This window comes from Oncorhynchus masou, chromosome 30, assembly GCF_036934945.1.
Source record: "Oncorhynchus masou masou isolate Uvic2021 chromosome 30, UVic_Omas_1.1, whole genome shotgun sequence".
Lineage (NCBI taxonomy): Eukaryota > Metazoa > Chordata > Actinopteri > Salmoniformes > Salmonidae > Oncorhynchus > Oncorhynchus masou.
This window is the reverse complement of record NC_088241.1, coordinates 2961922-2974421: the sequence shown is the minus strand read 5'-3', so window position 1 is coordinate 2974421 and position 12500 is coordinate 2961922. Positions and strand designations below refer to the sequence as shown.

The following is a 12500-nucleotide window of genomic DNA, read 5'->3' as shown; positions in this document are numbered from 1 at the left end:
AGAGAGAGAGAGAGAGAGAGTCAAGGGCTGAATAAGAAAGGAGAGAGAGAGAGAGTCAAGGGCTGAATAAAAATGGAGAGGGAGAGAGTTAAGGGCTGAATAAGAAAGGAGAGAGAGAGAGTTAAGGGCTGAATAAGAATGGAGAGGGAGAGAGTTAAGGGCTGAATAAGAATGGAGAGAGAGAGAGAGTTAAGGGCTGAATAAGAATGGAGAGAGAGAGAGAGTTAAGGGCTGAATAAGAATGGAGAGGGAGAGAGTTAAGGGCTGAATAAGAAAGGAGAGAGAGAGAGAGTTAAGGGCTGAATAAGAATGGAGAGAGAGAGAGAGTTAAGGGCTGAATAAGAATGGAGAGGGAGAGAGTTAAGGGCTGAATAAGAAAGGAGAGAGAGAGAGAGTTAAGGGCTGAATAAGAATGGAGAGAGAGAGAGAGTTAAGGGCTGAATAAGAATGGAGAGGGAGAGAGTTAAGGGCTGAATAAGAATGGAGAGAGAGAGAGAGTTAAGGGCTGAATAAGAATGGAGAGGGAGAGAGTTAAGGGCTGAATAAGAATGGAGAGAGAGAGAGAGTTAAGGGCTGAATAAGAATGGAGAGAGAGAGAGAGTTAAGGGCTGAATAAGAATGGAGAGGGAGAGAGTTAAGGGCTGAATAAGAAAGGAGAGAGAGAGAGAGTTAAGGGCTGAATAAGAAAGGAGAGAGAGAGAGAGTTAAGGGCTGAATAAGAATGGAGAGAGAGAGAGAGTTAAGGGCTGAATAAGAATGGAGAGAGAGAGAGAGTTAAGGGCTGAATAAGAATGGAGAGAGAGAGAGAGTTAAGGGCTGAATAAGAATGGAGAGAGAGAGAGAGTTAAGGGCTGAATAAGAATGGAGAGGGAGAGAGTTAAGGGCTGAATAAGAAAGGAGAGAGAGAGAGAGTTAAGGGCTGAATAAGAATGGAGAGGGAGAGAGTTAAGGGCTGAATAAGAAAGGAGAGGGAGAGAGTTAAGGGCTGAATAAGAATGGAGAGAGAGAGAGAGTTAAGGGCTGAATAAGAATGGAGAGGGAGAGAGTTAAGGGCTGAATAAGAATGGAGAGAGAGAGAGAGTTAAGGGCTGAATAAGAATGGAGAGGGAGAGAGTTAAGGGCTGAATAAGAAAGGAGAGAGAGAGAGAGTTAAGGGCTGAATAAGAATGGAGAGAGAGAGAGAGTTAAGGGCTGAATAAGAATGGAGAGGGAGAGAGTTAAGGGCTGAATAAGAAAGGAGAGGGAGAGAGTTAAGGGCTGAATAAGAATGGAGAGAGAGAGAGAGTTAAGGGCTGAATAAGAATGGAGAGAGAGAGAGAGAGGGAGAGAGTTAAGGGCTGAATAAGAAAGGAGAGAGAGAGAGTTAAGGGCTGAATAAGAATGGAGAGAGAGAGAGAGTTAAGGGCTGAATAAGAATGGAGAGAGAGAGAGAGTTAAGGGCTGAATAAGAATGGAGAGAGAGAGAGAGTTAAGGGCTGAATAAGAATGGAGAGAGAGAGAGAGTTAAGGGCTGAATAAGAATGGAGAGGGAGAGAGTTAAGGGCTGAATAAGAATGGAGAGAGAGAGAGTTAAGTGCTGAATAAGAATGGAGAGGGAGAGAGTTAAGGGCTGAATAAGAAAGGAGAGAGAGACAGAGTTAAGGGCTGAATAAGAATGGAGAGGGAGAGAGTTAAGGGCTGAATAAGAAAGGAGAGAGAGAGAGAGTTAAGGGCTGAATAAGAATGGAGAGAGAGAGAGAGTTAAGGGCTGAATAAGAATGGAGAGAGAGAGAGAGTTAAGGGCTGAATAAGAAAGGAGAGAGAGAGAGTCAAGGTTGAATAAGAAAGGAGAGGGAGAGAGTTAAGGGCTGAATAAGAATGGAGAGGGAGAGAGTTAAGGGCTGAATAAGAATGGAGAGAGAGAGAGAGTTAAGGGCTGAATAAGAATGGAGAGAGAGAGAGAGAGAGAGAGTTAAGGGCTGAATAAGAATGGAGAGGGAGAGAGTTAAGGGCTGAATAAGAAAGGAGAGAGAGAGAGAGTTAAGGGCTGAATAAGAATGGAGAGGGAGAGAGTTAAGGGCTGAATAAGAATGGAGAGAGAGACAGAGTTAAGGGCTGAATAAGAATGGAGAGAGAGAGAGAGTTAAGGGCTGAATAAGAAAGGAGAGAGAGAGAGAGTTAAGGGCTGAATAAGAAAGGAGAGAGAGAGAGAGACTTTTGACTTTTGGTCTTTCTTTATTGAAATATTCTCAATTCATTTAAAACTCACCCCCCCACTCCTAAAATAAAAAAATATCCTGTACTGCATACATGTACCATACTCATCTTTCCATCTACCACATGATACAAATCACCATACACAAAAACCCTCTCCTTCAACCGTATATCCAAAACATCTTCCCCAGCAATACAGACAGCCCCCCAACACACCATATCTCCTCAAACATCTCCACACATTTGATCATTTTATAGAACTCAAACTCAACCCTAAGGCGCGCAGAGACCATCCCATTAAACAGTAGTAAAGGGTCTGTTATCCCCCCACCTTTGACCCTGTTCCTCCTTGTTAGCCAAATAGCTAACTTTGCCTGAGCAAACAGAAAATTCAACAAAACACATTTTTCTTTCTCCTTACTCGAATACCTGTATCCCATTATAAACATCCCAACAGCAAAAACCACCCCCAACCTGTCACACAGACATTCCAACAGAGACATTAATGGCATTAACCTGGTGCACACAGAAAACACATGAATTACAGTTTCTTTCATTTGACAGAAAGGACACCCCTGCCCATTTCCCGGATCAACCCGTGCCAACCAGCTGTTAGTGGCCAGGGCTCCATGAAGAACCCTCCACTGGAGGTCCCCTGACCTCTTTGTTACTGGGGGTTTGTAGAGCGCCCTCCATCTAAAACCCACCATACTCTCCGCCCCACATACCCCCTGCCACTGATGTGCCTTCACTCCTGTTAGGCTCCTAATGTTCCTAACCTTAACGCAGAGGTTGTAGAGGGCTTTACCTCCCACCCCCTCAAACTCCCCCAGGCTCGGAGTGTTGAAATCTAACAAGTCCTCCAGACCCCCTTGCCAGTCTCCAGTCTCTGCCGTCACCTGCAGTGGCGGGAACATTGGTGGCCCCTCTCCCTTTGGCCTCTCAAACACCCCCCTTACCGGCTCAGACAGTGCCTCCTGGACCTCCTCCAGGAATCTCTCCAGCAGCCTAAGAGACGTTATTCCTGTTTGTTGTGCCAAGACCTCCGGGGTTTTCCACCCCTCCTCTCCCAGCAGTCTCAGGTCACCCAGCCTTTGTAAACCCCCTGCCATCAGTTGCCTCTGCAGGGTGGCCGACTGAACCGATCTCAAAGGGATGGCTGGGTTGTGGAAGATAGGCTCCTCCCACACCCACTGCCCAGGCTCCACACCCCCTTCTCGTGTGGGCCTTAGCAGCTGCCAGGCCCTCAGCACCGCAGAGTATAACTCTGAGAGACCTGCTGTACTCAGCCTCTCCAGCTTCATGAGGAACAGCTGCCGGTCCAACCCTAATCCGCCAGCTCTCCTCAGCAGCGCGCATGCTGGTTCCCTCCAGCCAACATCAGTGTGGTACAGCAGTTTCTGCACCGCCTTTAGTCGGAAAGCAGCCATCCTGCTCTCCAGTTCCACCAGGCCCTGTCCTCCTTCGTGGACGGTCATGTACAAAACTGCTGCCTTCAGCCAGTGATGTCCCGACCAAAAGAAGTCCACCAGCTTGCGTTGCAGGTCTGCAAGCAGACCGGCGGGGGGGTTGAGGACAGCCAGTTTATGCCACATCAGTATAAAACTCCACAGTCCGCTCCCGCATCTCCCCCACCACAGAGGTCACCCGCCCATCAGACAGCCGTAGACAATGCATACCCTTGGCTTCACTGCTCTGTCTTTCCAAACCAAAGAAGAAGGAGCTGGGAGCATCCATCTCCTTGAGCATGGAGAACCTAGCTCTTACAAGTGCTCCCTTTGCTTTAACCTGGAAAAAACTGCCCAGGTCCCTACGTAATTCGGCTAAGTTAACCTGGAGGCCTACATTGCCTTGCCACACCATCTCTACCTCCATCTCACTAATACACCGCTCTAGTTCCCCCAATACTCTCCTAGCCTCTGAGGATGAGAGAGCTGTGTACTGTTGACAGAAAAGCCGAATTTGCACTTTCCCCACATCCCACCATTGACTCAGAGACTCATACTCCTCTCTTCGCTGCCCCCATCTTTCCCAAAAAGTCTGGAAACCTGAGCAAAAAGTGGCATCTTGTAAGAGCTTTACATTGAACTTCCAATAAGATGCCTGCCGGGGCCCTGGTGAAATAGACAGCCGAGCCATGGTTATGTGGTGATCCGAAAACCCCACTGGGAGAATGGTAGCACCCAGCAGCCTATTGCTCTGATTCCTGGACATGTAAAAATGATCAAGTCGAGCTGCACTCACCCTAGCCCCAAAAACCTTCACCCACGTATACTGTCTTGTGTTTGGATGTTTAGTTCTCCAAACATCCACTAGGTCAAACTGATTAAAGATGTCCCTTAACACTCCCACTGACACTGAATGAGGCTCTTCCCCATTTCTGTCTTTTGTAAAATCCATTGTACAGTTCCAGTCACCTCCGATCACCAGCGTCTCCTCAGGCGCTACTTGTGAGAGTTCCTGTCTAAGACTCCCAAATAGAACCCCTCTTTCTCTCCCTGTGTTAGGCGCATACACATTTATAAAGACAAAACACATGTTGTTAATTTCTGCTTTAACAACAAGCAACCTACCCCTACACACCTCCTTTGAGGAGCAAATTTTTACAGCCAGACCCGATGCAAAAAGGACTGCCACACCTGCACTAAGATTTGTCCCATGGCTCAACACACTTGCCCCTTTCCACCAGAGCCCCAAATCAACTTCATTCACTACATCACTATGCGTCTCCTGCAGAAACAACACCTGTACTTTTTTTTGTTTTACATATTCACCCAACACACTCCTCTTTCCCGCATCTCTGGCGCCATTTATATTGAGCGAGCCTACCCGAAGAGTCTCCATAAGAATTGGGAGAAAAGCAAGCAGAGAAATAGACCAATAGCAAAGCTCAAAAAGCCCCAGTGTCAGTAAGAAATTAAACATTTAAACAGTGTCTGAAGGTAAACCTTTACGCACTGTTGTGACCCACTTCCTCAACCTAAACCGTTTCCTGGGTGAGAGGACACCATGCCCCTCATTTCTCATAGCATGTTGTACTGATCTTACAAACTTTCTAGGATCAGGAAAAAAAGCCTCAAGATTAACTTTTTCCCCTTAGTCTCATTCAGGAACCTTGTCAGTTCTCTCAACGTGTACTTAGACCCCTCTGGTTGACTAGCTGTCAGCTCCGGGCCAATTGAAGAGGAGTCTGAAAAAATAACTCCTCATCCTCTTCCTCAGACTCACTTTCCTCCTCTTCTCTATCTCCCACCCTGACCACCTGCCCTTTCTCTCTGGTTAGGGCCTCACCCACAGCAACAGGCAACATTTCCATGGTGCCTTTGTTCACACCCTTTTTCCTTTTCCTCTTGACACCCTCCTCCTCCCCCCTAATCTATTACACTTCCCCACTATACTCTCCTCATCCACTAGAATAACCTGACTAGACGCAGTATCATCTGCACCACCCTCCATAGCATGACTAGGGCCAGCCTCAGCTACACCACCCTCCATAGCATGACTAGAGCCAGCCTCAGCTACACCACCCTCCATAGCATGACTAGGGCCAGCCTCAGCTATACCACCCTCCATAGCATGACTAGGGCCAGCCTCAGCTATACCACCCTCCATAGCATGACTAGGCCCAGCATCATCTGCACCACCCTCCATAGCATGACTAGGGCCAGCCTCAGCTACACCACCCTCCATAGCATGTCTAGGCCCAGCCTCTGCTTCTCCACCATCTCTAGCCTGACTAGACCCAGCCTCCACTACCCTACCATCTCTAGCCTGACTAGACCCAGCCTCTGCTTCTCCACCATCTCTAGCCTGACTAGGTCCAGCCTCATCTACACCACCATCTCTAGACTGACTAGGCCCAGCCTCTGCTGTCTGCATCTCCTTACCCCCTGCATTTTGACCTCGATTTCCCCCACTTGCGCTTGTACCCTCACCTTTTCTATGGCCTTTATGTGGGCACGCAAAGCTCTTGTGCCCCAAATCCCCACATTCAAAACACCGTAGACTATCTGTGCTGGCAAAACCTGCATAGAGCCCCTCCCCATGCCTCACTTTAAAATGCACATTTAGCTGTTGCTCATTATTGTTCAGAAACATAAACACTTGCCTCCTGAACGAAACAACGTGCTTAACGGCATCTGCCTGAAAACCTGCTGACAGTACACGGAAACCGCTAGCAAACTTACCAAAACGACTCAGCTCTTTCCTAATTTGATCATCCGTAATAAACGGAGGCAAATTTGCCACTACAACTCTTGTTGAAGGGGTAGAGAGGTGAAATTGACACCAACACATCCCTTACAAATATTCCGCTAGCAATTAGCCTACCGACCAAATTAGCCCTTTTCATGAACACAACCACAGCTTTGTTCATTCTAGAAGCAGAATGTATAAACTCAGCTCCTACCTGTTCACCGACCGCGAGCAGAACCTCCTCCACCTTAACTCCGTTCTCAGGAACACACCTGAATCCATGCTGTATCGACAGCGTCTCCTCCGCGCTAGGCTGAGAAGCCACACTACACCTTCCAACCCCCAGGAAAGTTACTCTGTCCTCTTCCACCCTAACTTTGAAAAGAAAAACTTTGGATACCGCTAAAAACAAATATTGCATTAACCCTCCACCATAGAAAATAACATGTAAAGAAAAGAATCAAGAAAGTTAGTTAGGATAGAGCTTTCAACACCAAACACTCAAACTCCAAAAACACCCAGCATGCACCGAGAGAGAGAGAGAGAGAGAGAGAGAGAGAGAGAGAGAGAGGGAGAGAGAGAGAGAGTGAGAGAGAGAGGGAGAGAGAGAGGGTAAGAGAGAGAGAGAGGGAGAGAGAGGTTGAGAGAGAGAGAGAGAGAGAGAGAGAGAGAGAGAGAGAGAGAGAGAGCGAGAGAGAGAGAGGGAGAGAGAGAGTGAGAGAGAGAGAGGGAGAGAGAGAGAGTGAGAGAGAGAGAGTGAGAGAGAGAGAGAGAGTGAGAGAGAGAGAGGGAGAGAGAGAGAGTGAGAGAGGGAGAGAGAGAGAGGGAGAGGGTGAGAGAGAGATAGAGAGAGAGAGAGAGAGAGAGAGAGAGAGAGTGAGAGAGAGAGAGTGAGAGAGCGAGGGAGAGAGAGAGAGTGAGAGAGAGAGAGGGAGAGAGAGAGAGAGAGAGAGAGAGAGAGAGAGAGGGAGAGAGAGAGAGAGAGAGAGAGAGAGAGAGAGAGAGAGAGAGAGAGAGAGAGAGAGAGAGAGAGAGGAGCGAGAGAAAGAGACGTACAAGGCCGTGTCATCTTGGACTTGGAGCCTCTAATTAATGTCACCTAGGATGCAGGAGAAACCACTCCTTCTCAAGTTAAAGGCCTGTGGGAGGTGTGTGTGTGTGTGTGTGTGTGGTAGAGTGTGCGTTTGGGTTTTGTTGGGATCAAAAACTAAACACAAAACCAATAGATAGCCAACAGGTCAGTGAATAAAATACATTGTGCTTCCACCTCAAACCTATTGGCTTAGGATATAACTCAGGGGTGTCAAACTCATTCCATGGAGGGCCTAGAGTCAGTTTTTTTCCATTGAATTCCTTACTTATCTTAATTCACCAATCAAGTACAAGGGTGGAGCGAAAAGACGAAGACACTCGGCCCTCCGTGGAATGAGTTTGACACATGGTTTAACCTGTGAATGTCATTAATTGACCAAGTTACTATGGGAGACAGAGGATGTTTTCTGACCAATAGAAAGAGATCCCTGAAGGTTTTCAGAAGGTTACATCCTAACATTACAAACAGTGGCCAAATGTTTATCTAAGCCGTAAAGGTCAATGATGAGTAAGAGAGAAAATGTCCTTGAAGTTCCCAGGCGGTATATCCACAGTAACAATCTTTAATACAATGAATGTTCTGGAAAATGTCCAATATAAATCTGCTCTAAGAAAACTACTCTCTACTATAGCCCTGAGATCATTTTGCCGCAATTTTACAAATATTCTGGAGTATGTTCTTCGACCCTAAAATCCCAGTTCTTTGTAACTGTGTGTGTGCCAGACTGCAGGCAGGGTGTATGCCTCAGAGCATGTGTAGGCTTGTGTTTGTGCATTCGCCTGTACCAGTGAGCATGCCCCTGTGTGAGAAAAGCCAAACCCATCAGAGTGTGTGAAACTTCCTAAAGAGACCAAGTGGCTCCTCTGTTTTCCGCTATGGTCTGGTCCGAGCTTCCCCTTCCCAGAGAGGAGCTGAGAGCGGAGTCCTTCTTTCCCTTCGCTGTGGTCTGGTCAGAGCTTCCCCTTCCCAGAGAGGAGCTGAGAGCTGAGTCCTTCTTTCCCTTCGCTGTGGTCTGGTCAGAGCTTCCCCTTCCCAGAGAGGAGCTGAGTCCTTCTTTCCCTTCGCTGTGGTCTGGTCCGAGCTTCCCCTTCCCAGAGAGGAGCTGAGAGCTGAGTCCTTCTTTCCCTTCACTGTGGTCTGGTCTGAGCTTCCCCTTCCCAGAGAGGAGCTGAGAGCTGAGTCCTTCTTTCCCTTCGCTGTGGTCTGGTCAGAGCTTCCCCTTCCCAGAGAGGAGCTGAGAGTTGAGTCCTTCTTTCCCTTCGCTGTGGTCTGGTCAGAGCTTCCCCTTCCCAGAGAGGAGCTGAGAGCGGAGTCCTTCTTTCCCTTCGCTGTGGTCTGGTCAGAGCTTCCCCTTCCGAGAGAGGAGCTGAGAGCTGAGTTCTTCTTTCCCTTCGCTGTGGTCTGGTCAGAGCTTCCCCTTCCCAGAGAGGAGCTGAGAGTTGAGTTCTTCTTTCCCTTCGCTGTGGTCTGGTCAGAGCTTCCCCTTCCCAGAGAGGAGCTGAGAGCTGAGTCCTTCTTTCCCTTCGCTGTGGTCTGGTCAGAGCTTCCCCTTCCGAGAGAGAAGCTGAGAGCTGAGTTCTTCTTTCCCTTCGCTGTGGTCTGGTCAGAGCTTCCCCTTCCCAGAGAGGAGCTGAGTCCTTCTTTCCCTTCGCTGTGGTCTGGTCAGAGCTTCCCCTTTCCAGAGAGGAGCTGAGTCCTTCTTTCCCTTCGCTGCGTCAATACTTTATCTAAGCTAAAATTATTGATCACCTCTCTCTGCTCTGCTCTCCTCTCGCCTGCCAGATACACAGAGACATAATGTACCCTACATATTTCATAGTGAGGGCTATTTTTGAAACTTGGATCTTTAAACTGCATGAAAAATTGAGAAGGACCAGTGCATGGAGGGAGGGAGGGGGGAGGGGGGGAGAGAATGGCCCAGAGGCGAAGAGAAGGTGGGTGAGAAATACAGATGGGCGAGGTAAAGAAAGATGTAGAAGGGGGAGATAGAGAGAAAGAGGACGGTAAGGGAGAGAAAGATATGTCCCCCTGCCCAGTGCTTTCCATACTGGCAACACAACACTCTCTCTTGGGGGAACAGCGTCACTACTTCGCAGGGTGCCGCATGTGCATCTGAGGGCCAATCAGAGCTTGCATGCTGCTCGGGAGTCATCAGTGCTTTCAGCAACTTAAAACCCTCACACCAACTACCCCCTATTTCTAACCCTAAAGCAGAGAACCAGATCAGAGGCCAACAGCATACAAACACACACACACACATACATACACATACAAACACATAAACACACACACACACAGACATACCCTCTTGGTGAGTTGTGTGTCCATCATGAAGTTGTGGACGTGTTTCTCCGCCTTGGTCAACTCCAGCTTCCTTGCTACCACGGCAACCACCAGAGCTGTACAGCCCGCACCCTGAGAGAGAGAGAGAGAGAGAGAGAGAGAGAGAAAAAAAGAGAGAGAGAGCAAGAGAGATGAGTGAGTGAGTAAGTGAGAGATGAGAGTCAAGACAATCTGTCAATCAGTGGATCTCAATTAGGAAAAGCGAGGGAAAGAAAGGCGTGTATCATCAACAGTCAACAAGGATGGAGGGAGTGGGAGAGAATGAATCTCAGATGAGAGCAAGAGAGCGAGAGAGCGAGACTGAGAGAGCAAGAGAGAGACAATATGACATTTGAAATGTCTCTATTACATTGGAACTTTTGTGAGTGTAATGTTTACTGCTCATTTGAATTTTTTATTTCACTTTGTTTATCTATTTCACTTGCTTTGGCAATGTAAACATATGTTTCCCATGCCAATAAAGCCCCTTAAATAGAAATTGAAAGAGAGAGAGTTAAAGAATATTGTGTCTCAAAATCTAATGTTCTCAGACATTTTCATTCGTCTAGAATGGTCTGAAGTCCAACATCAAGTCAAGATTCTATCCATTAGGAGAAATCTGCAAGCCTCAATCCCAAACGAATAAGAATTAAATCTAATTAGATGGTGCCAGTCTGAATTAGATGTTGCCAATCCTTTCCATTGACTTGGGATTGATGGCTGTAGATTCCTCCTAATGCATGCAGCTAACAGGGTCTAACAGGGTCTAACAGGGTCTACACTACAGATAGAATGTGGAATACTACTTTAGAAAACGACAAAACATCTGACGTTGGGAAAATGTCTGACAAACTTTGATTTTAGGGAGAACTGTGGCTTGAATGGAGTCTCACAGACATCCCTGGGAGAGAGAGACAGAAAGAGATAGAGAGAGAAAGGACGGGAAGTTAATTAAGTTTCATATTAAATACTGTTTTCTACGGTAGAGAAGGAGAAAACATGTTTCTGAAGAGGGAGATAGAGAGGGAGGAGAAAGAGAGGGAACAGGAATGTGCTGGTGAGAGAGAAGGAGAGGAAGGAGGAGAGAGGAGGAGAGGGAGGAGGAGAGAGGAGGAGAGGGAGGAGGAGAGAGGATGAGAGGGAGGAGGAGAAAGAGAGGGAACAGGAATGTGCTGGTGAGAGGAGGAGAGGGAGGAGGAGAGAGGAGGAGAGGGAGGAGGAGAGAGGAGGAGAGGGAGGAGGAGAGAGGATGAGAGGGAGGAGGAGGAGAAAGAGAGGGAACAGGAATGTGCTGGTGAGAGGAGGAGAGGGAGGAGGAGAGAGGAGGAGAGGGAGGAGGAGAGAGGATGAGAGGGAGGAGGAGGAGAAAGAGAGGGAACAGGAATGTGCTGGTGAGAGAGGAGGAGAGGAAGGAGGAGAGAGGAGGAGAGGGAGGAGGAGGAGAGGAGAGAGGGGGAGGAGAGGAAGGAGGAGAGAGGAGGGGAGGGAGGAGAGGGAGGAGGAGAGAGGAGGAGGAGAGGGGAGGAGGAGAGAGGGGGAGAGGGAGGGGGAGAGAGGAGGAGAGGGAGGAGGAGAGAAGAGGCGAGAGGAGGAGAGGGAGGAGGAGAGAGGAGGAGGAGAGGGGAGGAGAGGGGATGAGAGGGAGAAGGAGGAGAAAGGAGGAGAGAGGAGGAGGAGAGAGAAGGAGAGGGAGGAGAGAAGAGGAGAGGGAGGAGGAGAAAGAAAGAGAACAGGAATGTGCTGGTGAGAGAGGAGGAGAGGGAGGGTGAGAATGGAGGAGAGGGAGGTGGAGAGAGGAGGAGAGGGAGGGTGAGAGAGGAGGAGAGGGAGGGTGAGAGAGGAGGAGAGGGAGGGTGAGAGAGGAGGAGAGGGAGGGTGAGAGAGGAGGAGAGGGAGGAGGAGAGAGGAGGAGAGGGAGGGTGAGAGAGGAGGAGAAAGAGAGGAGGAGAGGGAGGAGGAGAGAGGAGGAGAGGGAGGAGGAGAGAGGAGGAGAGGGAGGGTGAGAGAGGAGGAGAGGGAAGGTGAGAGATGAGGAGAGGGAGGTGAGAGAGGAGGAGAGGGAGGGTGAGAGAGGAGGAGAGGGAGGAGAGAGTAGGAGAGGGAGGGTGAGAGAGGAGGAGAAAGAGAGGAGGAAAGGGAGGAGGAGAGAGGAGGAGAGAGGAGGAGAGGGAGGAGAGGAAGGAGGAGAGAGGAGGAGAGGGAGGAGAGGGAGGAGGAGAGGGGAGGAGGAGAAAGAGAGGAGGAGAGGGAGGAGAGAGGAGGAGAAAGAGAGGAGGAGAGGGAGATAGAGAGAGGAGCAGGGAGGAGGCGAGAGGAGGAGAGGGATGAAGTAGGTATTAATGAGGTCACATAACTCCTGAAAAGAAATTAATTAGGATTAACCATGTTTAATCTAAATATGTGTGTGCGTTCATACTGAATGTTGATAAACCTGTAGCTAATGGACTAGACTTTAATGCTTACTCTTGAAAAAACAAGGCACTTTTGCTGAAAATAACTTTAGCGAGCGCATCTAAAACATAACAGACAAAAAGTCAGTGACAACATCTTTACTCTCCGTACACTCTATTTGTAAAATATCAATAAAATATAGTGAAAGCCTCGCAATGTTTTTATGTGTGTGTGTGTACATGTATGTCTGTATATGTCGCTCTGGATAAGAGCGTCTGCTAAATGACTTAAATGTAAATGTATATGA

General features: G+C 48.3%; 1 pseudogene; it reads right to left on the bottom strand.

Moving 5' to 3' along the window:
• Nucleotides 1-12500, bottom strand: part of LOC135521799 (small conductance calcium-activated potassium channel protein 2-like) — a 155251-nt pseudogene that overhangs the window by 37836 nt on the left and 104915 nt on the right.